This window comes from Athene noctua, unplaced genomic scaffold (assembly GCF_965140245.1).
Source record: "Athene noctua unplaced genomic scaffold, bAthNoc1.hap1.1 HAP1_HAP1_scaffold_31, whole genome shotgun sequence".
Taxonomy (NCBI): Eukaryota; Metazoa; Chordata; class Aves; order Strigiformes; family Strigidae; genus Athene; species Athene noctua.
This window is the reverse complement of record NW_027437536.1, coordinates 3203512-3214000: the sequence shown is the minus strand read 5'-3', so window position 1 is coordinate 3214000 and position 10489 is coordinate 3203512. Positions and strand designations below refer to the sequence as shown.

At 43.2% G+C, this 10489-nt stretch overlaps 1 pseudogene; it reads right to left on the bottom strand.

Moving 5' to 3' along the window:
- Positions 1-896: 896 nt before the first annotated feature.
- LOC141974086 (serine/threonine-protein kinase 31-like) lies at positions 897-9100 on the bottom strand (annotated as a pseudogene).
- Between the last annotated feature and the right edge of the window lie 1389 nt (positions 9101-10489).

Here is a 10489-nt window from a genome sequence, read left to right as displayed (position 1 = left end):
GAAGATACCAAAACCCAGCGGCGTGTCGGCGCCTAAGGTGCCGGCATTGGAGTTGGCGCCACCGGGGATGGATGGGATGGAGGAGACCACCGGGAAGGACACAGCACCAGGACACCAGCCTAGGGTCAAACTGCCAACATTCGGCACAGGTTTTGCTGGGAGCGGGTTGGAAGGCGAGGGGAGGATGAGGATGGGCGGCATGAAGAAGGCGCTGTTGGTGTTGGTGGCTGGTGGACGCCCTTCCCCGTGTCAATGGCGAAGCAGACGGCAAGACCCGGCGCCGGGTGCCCAGGGTGGGTTCCTCCCCGGGGGTCCGCACCAGAGCCCCCCATCTCCCAACCCAAGGAGGGGAAGATTCCGTTACCCGGCGTTGAGCTCTCCCCTGGGGACCCTGAATTCAACCAGCGGCCATCGGTGACGGAATTCACCCCACACTTCAGTCTGGGGGCGTTTGGGGGTGAGGGGACCCCTACATTTCAGCTGCCTAAGCTGACACTGAGCCCCCAACCCTGTGGTGAGCGGTAAACACCCCCCCCCCGAGCATGGGGGGGCTCTTCAGGGACCCCCTGAAACAGTAACATGCATTTCGTGGATAATGAAGCAAAGGGCATTCACCAGACACACGGCCCTTGAAACGTGCCCAGGTGCCCCAGGGCAGGGCCGTCCTGTCTCCACAGGGCTCCCCGCTCCAGCTGCCCCCTCTGTCCTTGGGGCAGCCTGATCAGCTTCGACCTCCACACCATCCACTAGCCTCCAGCGTGCCCAGAGTACTTGGTAACACATCAGTTACCAGCTCCACTCATGCAGTCGTGATCATGCAGAAAGTACCAGCACCGAGCAGTACTGACACCCCTAGAGCCAAGGCACAAACTGGATCCAGGCTGTGACCCACTGGTGGAACTTTCCCGCTCTGTCACACAGGAGCTGCTCTGCTCAGCACAGCCCATACCTGCAGGGAGGAGTAAAGAGAGAGACAGTCTTCCTCAGCCCTTGCAATTTTCACAATGACACATCTGTACTGAGTACGACCTTTCAGAAGATTCAGCGGTTGAGAATTTTTAAAGCATCTCTCTGCTGAAAAACTGAAATTTATTTCAAGGGAAGCAGATTTTGCTGTCCAAAGATTTGACACTCTTCATGAGATTAACAGATAATGCACTTCCAAAGCACAAATAAGGGTTCTCAATGAAAATTAATGTTTGTTAGGTTTATTATATTAATAGGACATACTATAACATATATTAATGTTTTAAAAATTAAGTAAGCATGAAGCAGACCTCTAGCACAAAAATGGCTTCGCTCAAACAACTCGAGTTTAGAAAGTCAAAAAGGTGACTACAGCAGATCCCATTATTGGAGACTTTGCTTTGTAAACACAACGAATAGCGAGAAAATAGCTCGTGTGCTTAAAGAATATTAGATTTTCCCCAAGAACAGCTATGAACGTCTTTACTGCAGAAACTGAGGACTAAATCAGAAGTACGTATCACTGCAGGTATATGTGGGCAACATGTAAAATCCTGTTAATTTACCAAATACCGCAACAGATGAAAACACATCCTAGAACCCCATCACCTATAAAACAGAAAGGCAAAGGCTTCATACGAGCCTGACCAGCTCTTCAAACACGAGTTCTGACTCTCGCCTCTGATGATGCTGATTACCAGTACATACACAAGACAGACAGCCAGCAGCTACTGCACCTGCTCTTTTTTGTTCCACTGGTTTGCTTAACCAGAGCCCACACTCAGTAATTCTTTTCCCCTCCAAGATTAGATTAAGTTTACAAAAACTTCAACAAGACTCAAACTGCCCAACCCTATCCAAAATATGAAACAGGAGTCACTGCTAAGCACAATGTTTATCAATAAACCTTTTGAATCGCACAGATGTCTGTTTTGATACGTAGTTCTGACTAAAATGTCACTGAAGGATGGGGTTTGTACCTCGGATTTTGTGAAATCAGAGTCTCCAAGGACTCCTCGTTTTCGATTCACAGCAAAAACATTTTTCTCATGCAAAGATCCATGTACTGTATTAGCTCCAAGCAACGTTTGCAGACCTTGCGCCACTCCTTTCATCACTTCTAATGCCTCCTAATGATTTAATTTGTATGTTTATTAAAAGATTGACACAGAAAAAACAAAGCACACTATCAAGTAAGCTTCTATCCAGAACTAAAACTTTTTTTTTTCTTTTAGGTTTGTACACATTCAAAATTCATGCCAATTCTGTTTTATGAAGTATGAATTAATTCCCAGTAAGATTATTATGACTTGCACAGCCAGGGAGGGGAAAAAAATGCAGCCAGTGATTAACATATCACTAACATGAAAAAATATGGAGGGAAAACAAACAGAAAACCCCCACACCACTCCACACGCAACTTGGACTTTCACAAGTAGGTCCAAGCCAGCAAACAGAACTGGAGAAAAGACTTCGAGCTACTGCTTCTTTGAGAAGGGACAACCACCCAAACTGCCTACACTGTGTGGGGAAGAGGGAAAGGGAAAGGAGGGGGATAAAGGGAGGGAGGAGAGGAAAAAAAAAAAAAATGTACACACAGAGCGTACTCTAAAACATCAATACAGAATGCCTGTCCCTGAACATCTCACATGTTCAGCTCCAGTACTTTTAAGATGTACTAGAAATACAGCTGAGGCATTAATCTCAATTTTTTTTAAAAAAAGGTATCCAAGCAAAATCTCTTTTAGGAAGTTATAAACTACTGCCTGACCAGATGCTGAGAATGCCAGTCAAGCTATCCTGTGCAACTCTGCCAGTCACGGTCAGCCACCAAAGGAAGACACTGGTGGAACAGCATCAGCACCATAAGATACAGCAGAACAGTAAGAGTTCAGTTCACAGGCATACAAAATAAATGCTGTTAGTCTAAGTTGTTATACTTACTTCTGAAGTTAATGGTGTATCAGCTTGTAAAGCTCCCAGACCTGCTCCTGGGTAGCATGGGACCGCTATATATACCAAAGGATCAGACTTCAACAACAACAAAAAAAAACAAACAAAAAAAAGGATAAATGTTTCAAAAATCAGGAATACTGGGAAGTTTAACATGCACTAGTGCAATAAATCAATTCATTATGTTTACTAAGTTTTACTCAGAAAGGAAGTATTTTTCTGATTCAATGCTCCACTTGAAATATGTTAAAGCTTTAAGGTCCAACTGCAAGTTAAACCAGAATTCAAGATCATCAATCTGAATCTTGCCTTGCAGAAAAGAAGGAACAACACCTGCAACAGTCCAAGTTTCTCCTTCTGTTGATTCCGAGCCCTGTGGTACTTGGTGATTCCTTCTATCACTCTGGCTTCCGAGCTTACACACACAGAGTAGCCCTTAAAGCCAAAACAGAGAGCCAAGCTATTACTCCTGATGCCTGTGACATTACTGAACTTCTTTTGTTTTTAAAGAAATGCATATTGTTAGGTGCCATCAAATGACTTTCTCTTAACACAGAACTCAATTCCGATGTCATAGACTGTTCCCATATTTTCTCATTAACTCTTAGAAAGTCTGTACCAACAGAACAGGGAGCGTGTCTCTAATCTGAGATTTAAATGAAACAAGTCAAAAGCAAAAAGAATATTTACAACTATGCCTCCTGTAATACTGAATCCCCTGGCTTCCCAATTGCTAGCAGATTGGTAGAGAAGCAGAGTAAGGGAAAAGCAGCAGTTCCCGAACTATCTCAGTGAAACCATCAGGAAGACAAACCAGCCTCTCCAAAGAGACAGGAGTAAGGAACAGATAAAACGTCCACCAGGTACCAGAAAGAACAGACAGCAGAGGGGAAGCACTGTTCACTGCAACAGTCCTCAGAAGAAGTTAAAAAAAAAAAAATCTGGAAGCAATTGAGAAGGAAAACAATGCTTCATGCTCTACAGGCCCTGACAAAAAGCTCTGCCATCAGAAAAGGGCTGTTAAATACAGGGACACGACAGGAACAGCAGAGTTCAGTCAGGACCAGCACGTTAATCAGCCAAGGCCTCGCTTGCAGCGCTAACTGAAAGCCAGCACCAACATTACCTTTAAAAGAACCTTCTGGCCCTGAACTGCTGGACACACTAAAGGTCACTGCGGGCTCAGTTCCTGCAAGGGCTCAGCATCCAAGAGGCCTCGCTCCAGGCTGCGTGTCAGAAGTCCGCCGGAGCTCTGAAGCACAAGCACACACAGATGCAGGGTAAGCGCGCGGCATTTAACAGCAGGTAAGATTCAGAGGCTTTGACTACCTCTCCTCTTCCTCAGCCAGCTCCGCAAGGCGCAAAAGCAGCTGGGACATGTGAAAAAGCATCTGTCTGTCACCGAGAGGCTGGCCATGATGAGGCAGCTGATGAAATGCATTCCTCAGCCATCTCCCAGAGAAGGGGAGGAGGAGGAAGAGCCCAGCAGACAACGGTCAGGGTGTATGTCCCCCACATGAACAGAGACGGTGCAGAGCACTGCTGGTGCAGAGCCCTGACAGCGTCCGAAACAATAACTGACAGGGCATTCACACAGTCTCTGCTTACCACAGAGTTTAGAATTCCTAGCTCTGGATAAAGAAGTGGTAACCCAGGCAACCATCTCTGTACCAAATACATAAGCTTCTCCTAAATGAAGGAAACAAGGCCCACAGGTTCAGGTCACTGCTTTCTGACATATATAAACACACACGGACATGTGCCGTGTATAGCCGGGACATTCAAATGTACATGGACCACGACTGTGCCTCCTTCAACAGCATCACTCAAAGTAACACTGCCATTTCCTTCTTTTGTTTGGGTTTTTTTTTTTAAAAAAAGGAAGAAAAACCCCACCAACACACAACAAGAATACAGCAGTACAACACAGACAGATTTTTGAAATCTCTTGAAGGTGGGAAGTCGTAAGGCCCCAAACAGCTCATGCACTACCACGGAAAACATTTCATCTTTTCTAGAAGAGACTTTACTGGGCCTAAGCAAAGCAAAACAACTTCATTATGGGTAAGTGGGGAAAGACAGAAATCAAGTAGTAACACAGAGCAGGCCAGCATCTCACGCATCTCCAGACCTCACACAGCTGTAATGCTGCAAGGTAACTCTTACACACAAATGTTGTCTCTGCAGACATAGATATGTCACCACCACAAATTCTGGTGCCCTTCTACCCGCTCACAAGGCAAGGGTTTCCCATTCTTTACTTGATATAAAGGACTCAGAGAAAGGGTGATCTCCTTCACTTCAGGGTAAAAGCCTGTTTTAACCTAGTCACAGGGAAACGTTCCCCTTCTTGCAAGAAATACAGTCTTTCTTCAGCAAGTGAGCTTACAATTTTACCTGTAGCTCTTCTGGGGTGAGAACTACAGCTCACTTTTTTTTTTTTTTTTTTTTTTTTTTTCACCTCACCGTCTTATGTAGTAGGGAAGGGGGGAAAGGTTTAAGAAACCGTGTTCAAACAGAGATAAAAGTGATCAGCCTCCGGGCCTTCTCCCATAGGTTTCACCAAAAAAAGGGCCATATTAACATCCAACAACAGAAAAAATCCCATTTTTTGCTTTACCCAGAGTGCACATTAAAGCAATTGAAATGCAGATGTGCTTCATACAGGTTTGTTTTAGTTGTCTGAGTAGTTTAATACTTACATATTCTTCTTGTTCCTTAGATATTTCCTGAAGAACCCTATTTTGCAGATCATCAATTTCCTTTCTTTTCATTTCAAACTCACTGTAATCAGCAGGCTGCATTAGGAATAACAAAGTTAGTGTGTAATTCTCATTCTGCTATCATACCAAACAGTAACCTACTATATCAGGATTAAAAAACAGCTTCCACATCACACTTCTGGAGTTGAACATATTCTCAGATGCGTATTTTACTCAGTCTCCTTCCTGGAAACCCAAGAGATTCTCTTAAAACCCAACCTCTGAGGACGTTGTTCTCTTTATTTATGTGACACACCAAAGGTTCTAGCCATTTGCCTGCTTGTTCTGCTTGTTTCCTAAGTCAAAGAGCTTTTTTTCTTTTTTTTTAATTAGCTGATCACATATGATAACAGCAACATCATTCATCTGCCAGCAATGCCAGGTTCCCTAATCCATTCACTTCTTTCTCCCAGGAGCAGGCCTTTTCCTCATGTCACCTCATTATCCAAGAATCCTTTTCTCAATGGGTTTCATCAGCGTGTCTCACTTCAAATCCCTCCGGGAAGCCTACTGCCCCTTTACATGCTTACAGAGAGACAGATGCAGGTTCTTTTTTTTCCTTAAGCATGACCAGAATAATGAATGTGCAATCAAACGAACAGCACTGAAGCAGGGGTAATATTTACATGCTTTGGACTTTTCTGAAGGGCAGTGGAGAACCCTGAAAACTAGAACAGACACTGACTTCTGTCATCAAAGTGGAGGCACACGCATTGTCCACAAAGTAAAAACTTAAAAGTAATCACACAACCAGCACAGTAAAGAGAGATGGACAAAACTGTTCAACCCTCACCACAGGGACTGAGTTAAAGCCCAGTGCCATGACCGGGCACTGAAAAGTGGCTATGAACTGACCTTTTTTTTCCTTTTTAAGCCATTCAGGCTTTGTCTCAGCCTAAAGCTGAGAACTAAGGCTGAAGCCTAAAACTTCCACAGTGAAAGGCAAAATTCAGGCCAGAAAACACAAACTGTTCTATATAATTACCACTTACATGGAATAGACAAAATTAAACTTTCCAAACCAATTTAAAAAACAACAGACAAAGCCACCAACACTGGAACATTTTCATACTTCCTCAAAGTTGTTCTTTTCAAACAGCTTCTGCCTTAACTGGGACCTTAAGCTCTTCACAGTTTCCTTAACTTATAATAAGTTTTACTATCGGGTTTTCTATTCAGCCATTCCTCAGCAAGTTTTTTGAGCAAGGAGGAAAATTTAAAAAAAAAAATATTAAAAAATCAGAAAGTGTTCAAGCATTCCATTTTAATATGCTTTAGCCCAATGCATTAGAGAAACTGCCTGAAGCCTACCTGAATCCAGCTTTCCAGGGCCCTTCCCTGCAGAAGAATTCAGTTTAATTACATTAACAACCTTCTGGAGAACCAACATTCTGCTTAAAGCTCAATCCCCTTAAATTACATTGTACTGATTTGTAATGAATCCAGAGATTACAGCTTCCACTGCTTTAGTTTTTAAAAAAGTATCGTTGTATTTAAATGAAATGAAGCATTGGCTCAGGTAATGCACAACTGCAGTTGTTAAGGTTTAACCCCACCAGTCTCTCATCACCAACGTACTCCTAGAATTTCCCTATAAAGAGATTAGAGGACCTCTTTCAAAAATAAACTATGTCAGAAATGGTTACTAGTATAGATTAGTGTGGCAGAAATAAGGCATAAACTCACCTCAACGCTGGCCAAGTATCTGTTCTGTATGACCGTGATCATATTTTGCTCTTGACGAACTTCATGTACGACTTTATTGTAAGCACTCATTATTCCCTTCTCTGCTTCATCATGCTCCTGCATTTAATTACACAGAGAGAAATTAAAGAATGAGAGTCGTTCTTCATTCATACACGCCAACATTTAAGATGGAAAACCTTTACTGAGAAATTCCATTGTTACCGGAAAAGAAAATTCAGTGACCAGATTTTTCTCTCTCTTCTTAAAGAGATTCTAAAAGGGAAGTTAGCAAGTCTAAGAGTTCATCCAATAGTTTCAAGAGAATAAAACTGATTGGCACTTCCATGCAGAAGTCCAATTTCTTACTCCACATGCTGTGACAGAAGTTCTTTTAGGATAGCACAGTTAAATAGATATGAAATATTAAAGCATGCAACCATTTTCTGAGAGTCACTGGTTCTATCACAGAAAGCAGTCACAAGCAGACTAAACTAATGGTTTGCTCTTAGTATGATGCTACATCAAAGGACAAGTTCAACTTTTGCTGACGTGGCTATTCTCTGGCGCAGCAGGGACTCTCACTGCAGAGACAATGGAATATCTCAGAGTTAGCAAAAGAAAACGGAAGAAATGCTTATCAGAAAAGGTAAATAACTGGGAAAAAGACTAACAGAAGCATAGCAAATTATTATCGGTAAGACAAGAACACTTGTCCCATGCAAAATGAAAGCAGCTAAAAAAACATTCACCTCATCGGACTGGAAAAAATAAATGTATCCATACACATTCACCCGGAGAAGCGATCCCATTATTTTAAACAGAAACTTACTTTTCATCACGTGTGTTTTCAACACAAACACCAAAACTCAGTACAGTTCAAAGAAAGCTTCTCTGCACGTAGCAAGGGAAGAATGAGGTTCCGCAGTTTCCTAGCTAAGCCATACATACAGGTTAGTTAAGTCATACATACAGCTAAGTTCCTGTAACCCAAAGCTGTTTGCTGCCTGCTGCCTGGAAAACACGTTCTCTTCTCTCTGGGGAGCAGCCTGAGTGAGTGTCTGTCACACTGCCACAAAAAAAAGATGCTGCCTTGTAGCAAATAAACTCATCTGATACATTAAGAAAAGCTTTAAACTGCAATCAAAGATGTATCAAATATATAGAAGTCATGACACAGCAGGCATGACTGGTACTTGCATTTAAGTCGGTATTCAGTTCTTCACAAATAGCCAGCTCAACCTTTCTGAGAATTTCATCCGCACTGCCAACCCGTTCCTCTGAATGTGAAGGTGCTTCTGACATCAGGTCAAAACACTTCAAAGAAATTAAAAAAAAAAACCAACAAAACACAACAAACAAAACCAAACAACCCAGCCTTGCAGTTGAAAGGAAGAAGTTAGCAAGCAGACATCGAAACCAGGCAAGAAATACAAAGAGTTAGCACTGCTGAAACCTAGCCAGGATCTGTGTCAGGTCTCACTTTTAACTGCCTCTCACTTGCGTGATATAACGACTTCTAGAACTAACAGAGTTAGTCCGCCAGGCAAGAAGAAAGTCAATTCTTGCCCTGATCGGGTTTTATTCTCCTAGTCTCATTTTGATTTTTACCAAAAATGAAACAGCAGAAGAATCCCAGTCCTTCTCCTATTGAGTTTCATGTCAAAAATCAACACGCGTGCTGTCCATACAGTGATACGCAAGATGGCAGCTGCACCAGCGAGTGGGCTTTCCATCCCCGTACAGCACTACCTGAGATAAAGACACATCCTGGGATCTATTTCACAGCTTACCAAGCGTGAAATAAGGCTAAAGACTTCACCAGGAAACCCTGTGCGTTTTCACAGAAGTCAGAAATAACTCCAGCTTCCAGATACAAGATACAGAAGGTGCCACAGAAAAACCAGTAAGGTGATGTTAGAATTACCCTGAATGTTGTTTCCAGCCAAGTTTTGTTACTCGTTCTGCAGAAGAGATGTTATTACACTGGCAACCAGAACTGAAATGAAAATACGGTCCTGTATTTAACATGCAAGACACACAGTCGTACCAGAAACCTGCAAACTCCACCTTGTTCATTTACCTAACAAGCACGTGTATTCCACTAAAAATTGTGAAAATATTTGATTGCCTTAACCTTAAAGGAAATAACAACTTTAAGAGTGCAAGTTCAAACGGTATGTTGCTCCCCAAAGCCTGGGGTTGCAGACTGGGAAGGAGCCATCCAGTCTCCAGAAACTTCCTTGTCTGTCATTGACCCATTTCCTATTGTAGATTCCGATCGATGCTACATGAGACTAATTTGGATTCAGAAAGAGAGGAAGAGGAGTATCTATTTAAAATACGGCGAGGGGAAACACTTCAAAGAAGCATTTCCTCTACACGACTGCTCACACTTTTCTTAAAAAAGGAGCTAGAAGTTAAACTGCAACAGAACAATTGAATATCAAAAGCTGAAGTTATTAAGATAGGCAAATGAAAATTCCTTCCTTGGTCTCCCTACCAGTGCTTTGCCAACCCATGCCAAAAGTCTGTACGTTTCCCATGTCTCTGAGCTCTTTGTGGGAACGTTCGGATTTGAAACAGGTAAACCCAAGTTCATCCCCACACCAAGCCCCTTCACTCACCTTCACACCTGCACAACAGCAGGCTGCACTGCCCCCAGCAATCACAGAAAGCCATCGCAGATCTGCTCACTCTCGCTAATCGCTGACGTGGCTAAAGACATTTGCAAGTAATTCTATTCATTAACATTACACTGCACATGACATGCAAATGAAGACAAACACCAGAACACCTCTCTCCTCTCCAGAGAGGTTTTCATCTCTGCATCCCTTCAGACTCGACTGCCGGTGCTGCAGAAAAAGCAGTCTGACAGAACTTAAAGTCACTTGCAGGAGCCCTTTAGGCACCGAAACACAGAGGTCACACGAGCAACCAAATCTCACTTGAAGCAGAACAGGCTGACGCTGCCACCAGAGGCCAGAACGCAGCAGCAATGCCCTCCCCGCGCTGAGGACTGCAGGTACTGCGGAGCTCAGGAAGGGAGCTTGACCACTTCTGTACAACTGCAGGTGATGATGCCACAGCCAGGCCCCAGCTCCACAGATACAGCACAGCCAAGG